This window comes from Arachis hypogaea, chromosome 17 (assembly GCF_003086295.3).
Source record: "Arachis hypogaea cultivar Tifrunner chromosome 17, arahy.Tifrunner.gnm2.J5K5, whole genome shotgun sequence".
NCBI classification, from domain to species: domain Eukaryota; kingdom Viridiplantae; phylum Streptophyta; class Magnoliopsida; order Fabales; family Fabaceae; genus Arachis; species Arachis hypogaea.
Window position 1 is genome coordinate 102412751 of NC_092052.1, and position 16494 is coordinate 102429244.

A 16494-nucleotide genomic window follows, 5' to 3' on the forward strand; every position below is an offset into this window, starting at 1 on the left:
TATTATACAACCAGAATAAAGTTCGTTGCTAAATCAAAAGAAGAAAGTATTGACAAAGAGAACTAGTTGAAGTGAAACTAGATATATATGGTGCAGCAACTTCAAGCTTCCAAAATCAGAAGATCAATGTAGATTTACAGGCTTAGTGTTGTAAGATATGAGTAGTAAATATACCATGAACCATGAATTTGGATTGTGGATTGTAAGCCATCAATGTATATTTGGATTGTGGATCATAAAATTTGATGTATTTATGAATTTTGTCTCTTTTAATTTCTATATTTCAATATAGATATTGTGAATATTTATGGATTTTGTCTCTTTTAATTTCTATATTTCAATATAGATATTGTGAATAATTAGTAAAAATCTATAATTAGAAATTCAGTAACAAGGACCGATTTAGTGACCGATTTTAGATTTTCAGGTCAGACATCAGCGACCGATTTAGCGACCGATTTTATTAGCAACCGATTTAGCGACCGAGAAGTTGGTGCTATTTAGCGACCGATTTTCTCAGCGACCAATTTAGCGACAAAAAAAGTGGTTGCCATTTAGTGACCGATTTTATTAGCGACCGATTTAGCGACCAATATCGTTTGGTACTAGTTTGGTAGCATTGGTTGAAAATCGGTCGCTATTTTTAAATTAGCGACCACCAAAATTGGTCATTAAGGGTTTAGCGACCGATTTTCAAGAAAAATCAATCGCTAAATCGGTCGCTATTCCAGTAATTTCTTGTAGTGTATTAAAATAATTTTACCTATACTAGTAATTATTTTGGTTAAAACAATATTTATACCATAAATACTATAATAAATAAAATTTTTAAATGAATAGAAAATAATAAATAATTAAATAATTATTTAAGAACATATAAAAAATAAAAATATTTAATTATGTTGAAATAAAAAGAAAACCATTATAAATTATTTTTTATTATTCTAGATTAATATATCTTTTATCAAATAATTAATTTATTAAAATTTTAAATTTAATTTATTCATATGTATATTTATGTATATAATTTTAATTTATTTTTGATAAATATAAATAGCTTTAATTTCAAATTATAAATAAATTTATACTAAAATTTTATTTTTATATATTTTTTGCTCTTATTATTAAATTTTTAGATCTATCACGGCTAAAAGCTAAGGTAGTTATGTAAAAAAAGTTTCCTTAACTACACACTTTTGTTAGTTAATACTTAAATACTAATTATTAGCTGTGTATTGATTACGATGATTAGTAGTTACTAACTGCTTTGCTTTTCAAAGTTCCTTTTCTTGATCCTTGGATAAAGAAAAATTAGTTTGTTATTTGACAATTGTAAGTCTAGCATCAGCAAACCCATCCTTGCTAATGGACTTGGTTTATCTTTCACAGCAATGACATACATTTATGGGAAATTCCTTTGCTTAGGTACTGTAATATGAACTAACAATTTCTACATAAATAGGTTAGGCGAACTTATTTTATCACTTCTATTAAAAAAAATTAATTTTAAAATAAAAAAGATTATTGTGTTACTTTTATTTTTAGTTTTGTAAAAAATATTTTTTATTTTTACTAAAAATATTGATTCTCTACTATTATTTTCAATTTTTTACATAATATTTTATCTGTTAAAAATATTAATCTTTTATCATTTTTACACAATATTTTATCTATTAGAAATGCTGATTTTTCATCCTTTTTTTTTCAATAGAGTCATTTTTTATTTTGTAATATTTTTCCTTTTTTTATATCTCTTTATATACGAAATATTTGTTTGACTTTTTTTTATATTTTTTCTCAACAAATTCATAAAAGTAGTAAGTTCGGAAAAAAAATTTTAAAATTGATTGAAATAAACAAAATACTATTATATTCATAGAGAATATATAAAGAAGAAATAGTGATTGAAAATAGACTTAAAACACATTTTAATAAAATTGGTTGGATAAATTTAAAAATAAAATTCTTGAAAAAAACTTATTTAAATTATAAGTATAAATAATTTAAAAACAAGTGGAATTAGATTAGTAAAATCAATATTTAATATTAAAAGGTTTTTGTTATTATCGTTATTTTAATATTTATTATTTTGTGTAAAAAATTATATTTTTTAAATTATTTATCTAAATACTGTAACTTTAAAATAAATATTTTTATAATTAAAAATTTAAATATAAAATAATTTATTTAAGAAATTTATTCATATTAGGCCTACATGAGATACGGTTGTATCGGAATAAAGAGACGATGGCCTTTCCTTTTACTATTACTGCGTTAAAGGAGACTATGGCCTTTGCGGCTTTGCAACCAAGTGGAATATGAAATAATATCCATGAGGCACTTCTCACAAGAAAAGAATAAAGTTTAACATTACAATTACAATATTAAATAATTTTTGGAGACATGTGATTTATTTTGGTTCGTCTACCGACTCTGATTTGCGTACAATAATTGTGATCCATTTGAGTCACTCTTGCTGATTCATAAAAAAAAAAAAAAAAAAATATTGTTTCATTGACTTTTTTAATATAATTTGTGAAATAATATGGTAAGAAATACATGTATTAAATTATTAATAAAATTAGATGTCTAAATTTTTTTAAATCAAGTATTTAATTAAATTATAATGTTTTTTTTTACATATGTACTATTATTTTTTTTCTTAGCTTTTGTTTATATTTTAATAATATGATCATTATTGCTGTTGTCATCGTCTTGTTTTTCTAACGTTGTTTTTTCCTTTTTTTTTAATGTCATTTTTTTTTTATTATTATTATCATTGTTGTCATTTTATTTATTTTCTTTTATATATATTTAAGAAATTAGAGTATAAAAATTTTAATTAAACATCATTGAAATTTAAATACATAATATAAAAAATTTTGATATACAGCACATAAAATTTTAAAAGATCACATGTTTATATTAACATTCAACCAACAAAAAATGCATAATATATAAATTTTAGTATATAATATAAAAAATTTGATGTACAGTACAAAAATTTTGGTATACAAGAGATTATATATTAAAATATTAACATCTAATCAATAAAATATATACAATATAAAAATTCTAGTGTATAGTATACAAATTTTTTATACACGACATAAATTTTTAAAAGATTACGTCTAAAACATTAATTCACCCAATCAACAAATTATATTCATGATAAAAATTTATAGGTGTTTGCTACGGTACGATGATAAATTCATACGTACCGATACATTAAAAATATGAACAAGTAGTAATAATCCATGTGGAATTTATTTCCCACATCAGCATTTAAATTTTTTTTAAATATATATTATATCACCACTTTTACTATTACACCCTTTTTAATTAAATAAAAATAAAAATATATTTTTTATTTAATTATATAAAAAATCTTAAACATCCTTACTTTATTTGATTAGACAAAAATACCCTTTTAAATTAATCAAATTTTAAAATTCAATTAATCCTAATTTTATAATTTCAAATAATTTAAACAACAAAACAAAAACATAAAAAAAAAACCAAAAATCAATCATTCTTCATCTTCTCCAATTCTAAAGCAAAGCAAAACATATCAATAAAACTAAAAATCAATCGTTCTTCATCTTCTTCAATTCCCTTGATATCATTTGTCCCCGTTCCCCATTCTAAAGCAAACCAGTGAAAGTCCCAAACCAAAACAGCAAAACCCTAGCCCTAGGTTCTTTGCCGCCGCTGTCCCCTGTCTCAGCGCTTCCGCTTCTTCCACTTCCTTCTGTTCGAAACTCAGGTAGCACGGCACGTCGTCCCCTTCTTCATTGGCTTCTCTGTCCGTGGCTTGGAGCAGCTTGCCATCGGGTCACCGCTTGCCGTCGTTTCTGCTCTCGCCGTCGTGTCGCCGATCGCTGCCAGAACTGGGTCGCCGGTCGCTGCCGTTTTGGGTGCAGCAAAAGCTCTTGGTCAAATCAAACCTCTTGGAGTTAAGGTCAGTAATTTATGTCATTGTTCATGAATTTTTCCCCTTTGTAAAGAACGAAATTCAATTGATTGATTTGCACATAGTTTCATTTGTACAAAACTAAAGGAAATTTTTTTATCTCATTTCTTTTCTTATTGTACACTTTCGAGTTTTCTATTGCATTCCATATTGCATATGAAATTTCATTCTAGTTTCTTTTGGAATGTTTAGTTTGGAGTTGCTGGTGAATATTGTGAGTTACTGCATTTTGTGGTACAATTGCTAATTATGATTAATAATTCATGCTATGCCCAAGTTTAAAGTCCTGCATATGCAGATTCATTTTGTAGTTGCAGCTTGTGAGAATATGATTCGTGGAAAAGGTATGAGGCCTGGAGACATTGTCACAGCTTCAAATGGAAAGACTATAGAGGTGAGGGTTTATTTGGTTATAATCACAACTTACTGTACACGTTATTGGAACATAGCATTTGTTACATTTTGATCCTGTTTCAACCATTACATTGCAGTCTTCTCATCTTTTCCCTCCAGAAATCATATATTTCTTATATTGAGAACATTTTTTGTGCTTCTTGAATGTTTAATTTTAATATTTGGATGTAATGTATTGGTCACTTGAATTATCGTGTGGCAAACCTATTATAGAAATATCTGGTACAAATAAATATTTGTGTAAAACTGAAAATCAATTATTAGAGATTTTGTCCTCTAGGATCAATATAATTACACACATTAGAGATTTTGTCCTCTAGGATCAATATAATTAAACATGTGTAGTAGTTTTTATTATTTCTTTATTATAATATTACCATTTGAGATCATTTACTAAGAATTTGATGTTGGGTTTCTTTTGTAGGTTAACAACACTGATGCGGAGGGTAGGCTTACCTTGTTATGTAATAGAAACTCTGTTTTGTGTTGTAAATGGTTTGGTTTAATTTGACCAAGGTCAATTTACATGTATGAGGCATAAGCTTTGCACTATTATCATGAGTGCCAACAGATACCAGAAAAAAAAATTAAAGCAAAAAAGCTTTTGCAAAAGGGGTTTCAACATGTTTTACTTGATACATGTGTCAATGAATCATTCAAATTTTCAAAACTTAATCCTTGACCAAAATTACAAAAAAAATGCCACTCGTCACAACAATCACTACGATATGAGTGAATAAACATACTCTTGATTCAGTTAATTGCTTGTTGAAATTTATGTTATTTGATACTAATTTTCAGATTATTTAGTAGAAACAGAAGAAATAGAATATGAGCATACTTAATATGCAGAAAATAATTTCAGTTACATTTCTGTTTTATGATGGTTGTGAAAAAAATTGTTCCTGAGTGATCTCAAGACTCAAGACTCATTCTATATAAATTCTAAACTGCATAGCCATAAGGATTATTACAATATATTATTTGAAAACAATTGAACACATGCAGATTCTACCAGTAATATCTCTAAAGTAATGAAAGTTAACAAACTATTGGTTCTCCCTGCTATTACTTTTAAAAATTTAAGCAAGTAAACATCCTTGATATTATTTAGTAGATACACACAATCCAGAACCTCTCAGAAAATGTTATAAGAGTTGTAAATAATATTAACTGCAAAAATTTTACAACTATTCAATAGTTCTACACTTCAGGAATAGTTGGTAAAGATGGCAGCCATTTTCTGCAGCCTCAATATACAGGACGTTCCCATAGTGCTTTCTGCATGATTAAATGAACAAAAGCTCTCTTCCTTATATAAAGAGCTTTAGGTCAATTTTTTGGTTGAAGGTCTTCTTAACGTGCATGCTATCACACAAAAAACATGTGGTCTAGGATTGATGCATGGAGAGAAACCCACTGAACCAGTGAACCAGCAATCACAAGCAATTTCCCTAAAGAATGAACAACAAATAAAACAATGAACACTGAACCCAGCAATAAAACAACCAGCAACAATGAAATTAATGAATTAATAACGAGGTACTGAAAAATGTGTAATAACATGTTTGGTTTCATGTTTTAAAGTCCTAAAATCAATAGAGGAAAAGGATCACTAGCTCATAGAGTTCTAAAGCATGCAAACAAAACAAAACACCTAGTATACTCTAGAATAGACTAGAAGGAAGGATGAAAAAGACCATTGGAAATAATTGATTTTCATACTGTGGCCTATGATTCATCCATGGAGAGTTCTAAATATATGGTCTTCAAACCAAAAACAGCTTTCCAGATATCATGATCAGTAAATACAATTTTGCTTGCTAACATCCATTCCATACAGTGGGAACTGAAAAAACAACTATTCAGGCTATGCCGTAAACAATACATTGAACAATGAACAATGAACAATGAACAACAATCAGAAGCAATTTTAGTAAATCAACAACAAATAAAATCAGAACAGAGAATAAAAATCTAACAACCCTCAACCAAAAAATCAGAACCAACAACCCTAAACCTGTGAACCAAAATATACAAATAGAATTGAAAATCATGAATCAGAATTAACCCTAAACCCCTAAATTAAAACAGAACAAAAAGTTTAGAATTAAAAACAAAATCGGAAGACGATGGAGGCTTAGCCAAGTATTAATTATAAATTAGAATCAATAAGAAGACTAAACCAGAATTTAAAAATAAAAATAGAATCAGAACAGAAAAAACAAACATGAGGCTTAGCCTCCATTACAGAAGACGATGGAGGCTCGGTGGGAACTGGGGTCGGTGGCTTGGCGCTGCTGGGAAGAACGTTCCTGGGTCAGTGCTCGCTGGCGACGCTGGGCGCTGCTGGGAAGAACGCTGCTGCCTGCTTGGTCGGTGCTCGCTGGGAACTGGGAAGAAGGCTTCGGTGCTGGCGGCTGGTGGGATTGCGACTCTACGAGGGCGAGACTGAGAGCAACAGAGAGCGACTGCGAGATTGTGCGAGGGCGAGACTGAGAGAAGAGAGCGAGAGAAGCTAGGTTTCGAAATTGGGGGTGGAGGGGTTATGTGACTTTAGGTCACGACTTGAGGAGTTGGGGGTGTTCGCGTTTGGGGTCTGGGAGGGGATATGGGTTGGTTTTTTAGGGTTTTTTTATAAACCGGTTCGGTTCGGTTCGGTTGTAGTTTTCATGGTCAGAACTAAAAATCGAACCGAACCGCAATAAAAATAACAAAACTTGTTTTTTTCGATTTTTTCGGTTTTTAATTTATTCGGTTTTTAATTTTTTCGGTTTGGTTAGTCGGTTTAGGTCGGTCTGGTTCGGTTTTGAACACCCCTATATATGAGAGCTTCTTTAGATAAGATTTCAAGTTCTAAGTCCACTACTTCCCAAATATTATTATTAATAGAAAGTCAGAAGCCCCTTTTGACGTTGAAATCAGAAGCCCTTTCGTACTTCATTCTTGATGCTAAAATATTTTGTCATTTGTATTTTCAATTAATATCTGAATATGAATTGTTCAAATACATTAATTTTCTCTAATAAATCCAAAATTTATTAAAAAGATATTAATTTTCTAATCTAATAGTACAAAATTTCTGCAATAGGGATAGGAACATGCATAAAAACTACTTGGCAAATGACTCCCTAAAATAACACCATCAATAGTGAGGGAGACATTATTAGAACACCTAAAAAACCTTGAAGTTTCTAAACAGCAACTATTTTAGTTAAACACCTAGACTGTAGCCATAACTTGATTGCTTCATTTGTAGTTAAAAAATCAGCCAGCCTTATGAGTAGCCTCATGGAATGGAGCATTAAGTTCCCTCAAATGTGGTTCGAAGACACTAACCAAATCTTTATCTGCAAACTTGTGTTTTCCATCAACCAACTTTTTCCATACCTAAGGCACAATCACCCATATATATTCAAGGTTCTTCCTCCACCGCCATTCTCTTTCCTTTTGCCACCGCAGCTGCAGCTCCTCCTCCACCACCATCGCCTCCTCCTTATGCTGATGAGCGTGCTGGGACTCCACTTACCACCGCAGCATCCCATTGGCAAAAGGCTCAGTCGCGGAGGAGGATGAGCCTTCAACGGCGGGCACGTGCGAGAACTGATGAGGAACAGGATGATGATTATGAAGAGGAGAAACAGCGGTGACGTTGTCACTAGTAACGGCAACTTTTTTGAGAGGAAAGCCTCAAGGGTCATTTCCACGAACGGGTGGTAATTAGGTTGAGGTGAGTCTCTGTCACAGTGGGTTAGGATCATGTCTTTTCAGACATCATCGACGGTTTTGAGCGGAAGAGGAGGAGACGTAGAAGGATTTGAGGGATGAGAGGTGGTCGTTGTTGTGGTGAGGCACCGCGTGTGAAATGAATTCAAAGGAATTTGGATAAAATCGAGAATTTGAGTTGAAACATAAAGGTATCTGATGAATAAGATGGTCAGGGAAGAAGCTAAGCATTATGGCCAGGAGGAAGAAGGCAACAAGCAGTTAGGATTAGGGTTTAGTTCTCAAATTTTACATGGGGATAATTTTAAAATATTTAAAGATTTGTATCTTTTGATGTAATTTTTAATAAATTTAAATAAAATAAATATAAACCGTTAGATCGTTTATTAATTTAATCCAAGACTTTAAATTAAATGGTGTATCAGATCAGCTCAAAAGACTTCAGCTGATTTTAAACAGACCCATTTTGATATACTAACAAAGTAACAACACATTTTTTTAAGCCTTTAAAATTGAACTAACAATAAAGGTTAAAACGTGATAATGCATCATTAATTCATTATTATTTCACAAAATTAAGAAATTTAATAAATTTAAAAAATTATAACTTCACATATCTAAATACAAACAAGTTCTTTTACAATAAAACGGACAAACCGTTAAGATTTAATAAGTATATCTCACCCTAGTAATATTAGATAAAATCTTGTAGTCAAGTCTCTAATTTTCTCTTTCCCTCCCTTATAATTTTTGATCCCCCAACAAAGAACCTATAAGGGTAATTATTTAGATAAGAAAAATACCTATACATATTATCACCTAATTAAGCTTTATGAAGTTGGAAGCTGGAACATTTTGGTTGTTTGAGTCTCCATCTGTACCTGGAAGCATGTCATGGGTTCTGAAGTTCCTTCCATTGCAACATGGGCTATATCCTTGTTATTCTGTATGTGTTTTTACACTTCCATTTAGTTATATGAGACTGATATGGCTGTAAAATTAGTATGTTAATTGGTGTTATCCTGTGCTGTTAGGTGACAAACAGGGAGCACTTGAATTCCTCAAGTTAATATTAAGAGCACTCTGCCTCTGCTGGGATCGCCAGACGCAGGATCTTCACATTGATTGGATCCTTTTCAGAGGTAGATATCTGATTCCTGTTTCATGTGAGGTGGTGAATGATAATATTGATGGGTACTATCCATCTTCTCATTTTCCCATATTTGCTGAGTTCATGCTTCCTCGCACTGTAAGGATGCTAGACGCCTGTACAAGAGGATAACTAAAACTTGATACTAAGGAGGAGATATTATAAGGAAGAAATAAAAGGAAAAAGCATGTGCGCCTTAATTGAAAATTTGATACTAAAATATACTGTTAAGAAAAAGAATTTCTAAATCAAACATTGCAGTTTTTATTGAGTTCAATTTTACTGTTCAATTCATGTGAAGAAAGAAAAGAAACAAATGCAGAAATAATGTGAAATCAAGCTGATAAAAAAATAGAAAGTATAATTTATATTAAGCAATTTAAAATAAAAACAACATAAGAGAATGGTTTTAATCAATGTTCTGGAAACTGGTTCGGACCGGCCGGTCGAATCGGTTGAACCGTGAACCACTGCGAAAAATGACTCAGACAAATGTTAAAACCGCCAATTTCAAAAACCATAATTGAACCGTTGAACCGGCCAATTTTTTGAATAAGGGGAAAACAAAAAATGCGTTGCTTTGTGCTGTGCCCCTCCCCCTTTCGTTCCTAACTTTCCTCCCTGTATTCATTCTTAAGGTTCTGAAAACCGGTGCGAACCGGCCGGTCAAACCGCGAACCGATAGAGAAAACGACTCGGACAGATGCTACAACCGTCATTTTGAAAAACTGATATTAGGCCGTCAAACCGGTCAGTCGAACCAAACTGGGACCGAGACTGGGCCTGTTTTTTGAATTTTTGCAAAAAATCCAAAAACGGCGTCGCTTGGATTGAACCCTAACCATTACCCAACCCTCACTCCAAAACGGCAAAACGCGCAGCACTCCCCTATCATAGTTTTGGATCAACGCATATTCACTTCAGGAGTAATCTCTGCTCCTTTCTCACCCCAAGCTCATAAAATGCAAGGTTCTAAAAAAACTGAAAACCGGATAAACCAAAAATAAAAAAAACCGAAAAAAATAAGTTATGCTGTTTTTATTGCGGTTCGGTTCGGTTTTTAGTTCAGACCATGAAAACTCCAACCGAACTGAACTGAACCGGTTTATGAAAAAACCCTAAAAAACCAACCCATATCCCCTCCCAGACCCCAAACGCGAACACCACCCCAACTCCCCAAGTCGTGACCTAAAGTCACATAACCCCTCCACCCCAATTTCTAAACCTAGCTTCTCTCGCTCTCTTCTCTCAGTCTCGCCCTCGCACAATCTCGCAGTCGCTCTCTGTTGCTCTCAGTCTCGCCCTCGCAGAGTCGCAATCCCACCAGCCGCCAGCACCGAAGCCTTCTTCCCAGTTCCCAGCGAGCACCGACACAGCAGGTAGCAGCGTTCTTCCCAGCAGCCCCCAGCGTCGCCAGCGAGCACTGACCCAGGAACGTTCTTCCCAGCAGCGCCACCCCAGTTCCCACCGAGCCTCCATCGTCTTCTGTAATGGAGGCTAAGCCTCATGTTTGTTTTTTCTGTTCTGATTCTATTTTTATTTTTAAATTCTGGTTTAGTCTTCTTATTGATTCTAATTTATAATTAATACTTGGCTAAGACTCCATCGTCTTCTGATTTTATTTTTTAATTCTAAACTTTTTGTTCTGTTTTGATTTAGGGGTTTAGGGTTAATTCTGATTCATGATTTTCAATTCTATTTGTATATTTTGGTTCACAGGTTTAGGGTTGTTGGTTTTGATTTTTTGGTTGAGGGTTGTTAGATTTTTATTCTCTGTTCTGATTTTATTTGTTGTTGATTTACTAAAATTGCTTCTGATTGTTGTTCATTGTTCATTGTTCATTGTTCAATGTATTGTTTACGGCATAGCCTGAATAGTTGTTTTTTCAGTTCCCACTGTATGGAATGGATGTTAGCAAGCAAAGTTGTATTTACTGATCATGATATCTGGAAAGCTGTTTTTGGTTTGAAGACCATATATTTAGAACTCTCCATGGATGAATCATAGGCCACAGTATGAAAATCAATTATTTTCAATGGTCTTTTTCATCCTTCCTTCTAGTCTATTCTAGAGTATACTAGGTGTTTTGTTTTGTTTGCATGCTTTAGAACTCTATGAGCTAGTGATCCTTTTCCTTTATTGATTTTAGGACTTTAAAACATGAAACCAAACATGTTATTACACATTTTTTAGTACCTCGTTATTGATTCATTAATTTCATTGTTGCTGGTTGTTTTATTGTTGGGTTCAGTGTTCATTGTTTTATTTGTTGTTCATTCTTTAGGAAAATTGCTTCTGATTGCTGGTTCACTGGTTCAGTGGGTTTCTCTCCATGCATCAATCCTAGACCACATGTTTTTTGTGTGATGGCATGCACGTTAAGAAGACCTTCAACCAAAAAATTGACCTAAAGCTCTTTATATAAGGAAGAGAACTTTTGTTCATTTAATCATGCAGAAAGCACTATGGGAACGTCCTGTATATTGAGGCTGCAGAAAATGGCTGCCATCTTTACCAACTATTCCTGAAGTGTAGAACTATTGAATAGTTGTAAAATTTTTGCAGTTAATATTATTTACAACTCTTACAACATTTTCTGAGAGGTTCTGGGTTGTGTGTATCTACTAAATAATATCAAGGATGTTTACTTGCTTAAATTTTTAAAAGTAATAGCAGGAAGAACCAATAGTTGTTAACTTTCATTACTCTAGAGATATTACTGGTAGAATCTGCATGTGTTCAATTGTTTTCAAATAAAATATTGTAATAATCCTTATGGCTATGCAGTTTAGAATTTATATAGAATGAGTCTTGAGTCCTGAGATCACTCAGGAATAATTTTCTTCACAACCATCATAAAACAGAAATGTAACTGAAATTGTTTTCTGCATATTAAGTATGCTCATATTCTATTTCTTCTGTTTCTACTAAATAATCTGAAAATTATTATCAAATAACATAAATTGCAACAAGCAATTAACTGAATCAAGAGTATGTTTATTCACTCATATCGTAGTGATTGTTGTGACGAGTGGCATTTTTTTTGTAATTTTGGTCAAGGATTAAGTTTTGAAAATTTAAATGATTCATTGACACATGTATCAAGTAAAACATGTTGAAACCCCTTTTGCAAAAGCTTTTTTGCTTTAATTTTTTTTTCTGGTATCTGTTGGCACTCATGATAATAGTGCAAAGCTTATGCCTCATACATGTAAATTGACCTTGGTCAAATTAAACCAAACCATTTACAACACAAAACAGAGTTTCTATTACATAACAAGGTAAGCCTACCCTCCGCATCAGTGTTGTTAACCTACAAAAGAAACCCAACATCAAATTCTTAGTAAATGATCTCAAATGGTAATATTATAATAAAAAAATAATAAAAACTACTATACATGTTTAATTATATTGATCCTAGAGGACAAAATCTCTAATCATTGATTTCCAGTTTTACACAAATATTTATTTGTACCAGATATTTCTACAATAGGTTTGCCACACGATAATTCAAGTGACCAATACATTGCATCCAAATATTAAAATTAAACATTCAAGAAGCACAAAAAATGTTCTCAATATAAGAAATATATGATTTCTGGAGGGAAAAGATGAGAAGACTGCAATGTAATAGTTGAAACAGGATCAAAATGTAACAAATGCTATGTTCCAATAACGTGTACAGTAAGTTGTGATTATAACCAAATAAACCCTCACCTCTATAGTCTTTCCATTTGAAGCTGTGACAATGTCTCCAGGCCTCATACCTTTTTCACTAATCATATTCTCACAAGCTGCAACTACAAAATGAATCTGCATATGCAGGACTTTAAACTTGGGCATAGCATGAATTATTAATCATAATTAGCAATTGTACCACAAAATACAGTAACTCACAATATTCACCAGCAACTCCAAACTAAACATTCCAAAAGAAACTAGAATGAAATTTCATATGCAATATGGAATGCAATAGAAAACTCGAAAGTGTACAATAAGAAAAGAAATGAGATAAAAAAATTTCCTTTAGTTTTGTACAAATGAAACTATGTGCAAATCAATCAATTGAATTTCGTTCTTTACAAAGGGGAAAAATTCATGAACAATGACATAAATTACTGACCTCAACTCCAAGAGGTTTGATTTGACCAAGAGCTTTTGCTGCACCCAAAACGGCAGCGACTGGCGACCCAGTTTTGGCAGCGATCGGCGACACGACGGCAAGCGGTGACCCGATGGCAAGCTGCTCCAAGCCACGGACAGAGAAGCTAGTGAAGATGGGGACGACATGCCGTGCTACCTGGGTTTCAGACAGAAGGAAGAAGAAGAAGCGGAAGCGCTGAGACAGGGGACGGCAGCGGCAAAGAACCTAGGGCTAGGGTTTTGCTGTTTTGGTTTGGGACTTTCACTGTTTTGCTTCAGAATGGAGAAGGGGGACGAATGATATTAAGGGAATTGAATATGTTTTGCTTTGCTTTAGAGAGAGACAAGAATGATTAGGGGAATTGGAGAAGATGAAGAACCGATTGATTTTTGGTTTTTTTTATATGTTTTTGTTTTGTTGTTTAAATTATTTGAAATTATAAAATTAGAATTAATTGAATTCTAAAATTTGATTAATTTTAAAAGATATTTTTGTCTAATTAAATAAAGTAAGGATGTTTAAGACTTTTTATAAAATTAAATAAAAAATATATTTTTATTTTTATTTAATTAAAAAGGGTGTAATAGTAAAAGTGGTGATATAATATATATTTAAAAAAGAAAAAATTAAATGTTGATGTGAAAAATAAATTCCACATGGCTTATTACTACTTATTACATGGCGTATGAATTTATCATCGTACCGTAACTAACACCAAATTTATATATTATGTACAAAAAATTTTATATTATGTCAATAAATTTTTATATATTTTAACAAAAAATTTTATGTTAAAAAAATATTAATCCACGCACATTTTTTTTCTTAAACTTATACTAATTTGATTGAACTTATAAAAAGATTTGTGTCCGTTATATTATACCAAAGGTAATAGAAAGAGTCGACGTAAAATGATTTTCATTGTTTAGAAAATTTTTCTCTCAATAAAAAATATGATTCCAAAGTAGTATGTGGATAGACACAAGAGCATTGAAAAGCAATGCAAAACATATGTGCTTTATTAACCTGAAAATCATAAAAGTGTTGTAAAATAAATAAAATAAATATAATAAATATAAAATAGAGAAATATAAATTGTTCTTATTTTACTATAATATAAATAATTTATATATATTTACTAATATTATAGTTATAATATATAAAAGAAAATTGAAAGAAGAATTTTATATATTGCATGTAGAAAGAGAAAATATTTTGTATTTTATTGTTACTGTATATGTCATATCTCAGCTATGAAGTCTTATTTATATTTGTATAAGATTATCTTTTTCAACCTTTATTAAAAGTTAATTTTCAGTAAGAATCTTAAGTTTTTTTTTTCTTTAAAAATTTCAGCCGCCCATATTAAAGGTCATCCACATCATATACTTATCTTAACACTCCCCTTGGATGACCATTTAGCATTATTGCCTCATTAAAACCTTACTAAAGAAAAACTCAGTAGAAAAAAACCTTAGTGAAGGAAAAGAGTACAATATCCTTTGTGATAGGGACTGCCTCATTAAAAACCTTGTCAAGAAAAATCCAATAGAAAAAAAAATCTGACCAAAGAAAAAAGAGTACAGTCTCCCCCTCTTGTCAACATCATTTAATGTCTTGAAATCGGCGCATCCCAATCTCATGCACCAATCTTTCAAAGGAGGATTTTGGGAGTGACTTTGTGAATAAATCTGTCAGATTGTCAATTGAGCGGATCTGTTGGACATCAATTGTCCCCTGATTTTGAAGATTATGAGTGAAGAAGAATTTGAGAGAAATATGCTTTGTTCTATCACCTTTGATGTATCCGCCTTTAAGTTGAGCAATGCATGCTGTATTATCTTCAAACAGAACAGTTGGAGCTATCTTATGATCAATCAGTCCACATGATGACAGAATATATTGGATCAAACTTCTGAGCCAAAAACACTCGCGACTAGCTTCATGCATCGCTAGTATTTCAGCATGATTGGAAGATGTTGCTGCAATCGTCTGTTTCGTGGACCTCCATGATATCGCTGTTCCACCATATGTGAACAGGTATCCTGTTTGAGATCTCCCTTTATGTGGATCAGACAAGTATCCAGTATCTGCATAGCCAACTAGTTGTGACTTGGATCCATAGGGATAAAACAATCCCATATCAACCGTTTCATGAAGATATCGAAATATTTGTTTTATTCCACTACAATGTCTTCTGGTTGGAGGAACTATATCTTGCTAGTAAATTCATAGCAAATGATATATTGGGTCGTGTATTATTAGCAAGATACATTAGTGCTCCAATGGCACTAAGATATGGTACTTCAGGACCAAAGATATCTTCATTTTCTTCCTTAGGACGGAATTGATCATTTTTCACATCCAAAGATCTTACGATCATTGGGGTACTTAATGGATGTGACTTATCCATATAAAATCTCTTCAAGATATTCTCTGTGTATGTTGTTTGATGAATAAAGATCCCATTTTTTATATGCTCGATCTGCAGGTCGAGACAAAATTTAGTCCTTCCAAGATCTTTCATCTCAAACTCTTCTTTTAGAGTTTTTATAATTGTTGGAATCTCTTCAGGAGTCCTAATGATATTTAAATCATCAACGTACACAGCAATTATAATGAATCCAGATGCAGATTTCTTTATAAAAACACATGGACATATATCATCATTCTTGAATTCATTTTTGGCCAGATACTCAGTAAGATTATTATACCACATTCGTCTAGATTACTTTAAACCGTATAAAGATCTTTGCAATTTGACTGAGTATAATCCCTGTGAATATTCATTGGATGGTTTAGATATCTTTAGTCCTTCAGGGACTTTCATATAGATATCATGATCTAATGAGTCGTATAAGTAGGCTGTTACCACATCCATTAAATGCATATGCTGTTTATGATATATAGATAAACTAACCAAATAATGTAATGTTATCGCATCCATGATAAACCACTATTTTATGGTTTATCTTGTGCTAAATTGAGTGGATTTTATCAGTTCTTTGCACACTTATTCATACAAACTGCATGGTTTTACAAATTCTTCCTAATTTTGTTCCATGATTGAAAACTTGCTTTCTAAA

The 16494-nt window shown here is 31.9% G+C and overlaps 4 long non-coding RNA genes across 4 annotated transcripts; 2 read left to right on the forward strand and 2 right to left on the reverse strand.

Moving 5' to 3' along the window:
* The first annotated feature begins 3524 nt into the window (after nt 1-3524).
* On the forward strand, nt 3525-4999 carry LOC112767238 (uncharacterized). The gene is made up of 3 exons (XR_003184809.3): nt 3525-3961; nt 4272-4367; nt 4812-4999. It is a non-coding gene; the product is annotated as an uncharacterized lncRNA (long non-coding RNA).
* A 429-nt stretch (nt 5000-5428) lies between these two features.
* On the reverse strand, nt 5429-6977 carry LOC112766418 (uncharacterized). Its single transcript, XR_003184330.2, has 2 exons — nt 6618-6977; nt 5429-5841 (listed from the first exon to the last, which is right to left on the reverse strand). It is a non-coding gene; the product is annotated as an uncharacterized lncRNA (long non-coding RNA).
* Nucleotides 6978-10413: 3436 nt separating this feature from the next.
* LOC112766507 (uncharacterized) lies at nt 10414-11930 on the forward strand. The gene is made up of 2 exons (XR_003184404.3): nt 10414-10771; nt 11549-11930. It is a non-coding gene; the product is annotated as an uncharacterized lncRNA (long non-coding RNA).
* A 459-nt stretch (nt 11931-12389) lies between these two features.
* On the reverse strand, nt 12390-13780 carry LOC112767410 (uncharacterized). The gene is made up of 3 exons (XR_003184896.2): nt 13388-13780; nt 12982-13077; nt 12390-12577 (listed from the first exon to the last, which is right to left on the reverse strand). It is a non-coding gene; the product is annotated as an uncharacterized lncRNA (long non-coding RNA).
* Between the last annotated feature and the right edge of the window lie 2714 nt (nt 13781-16494).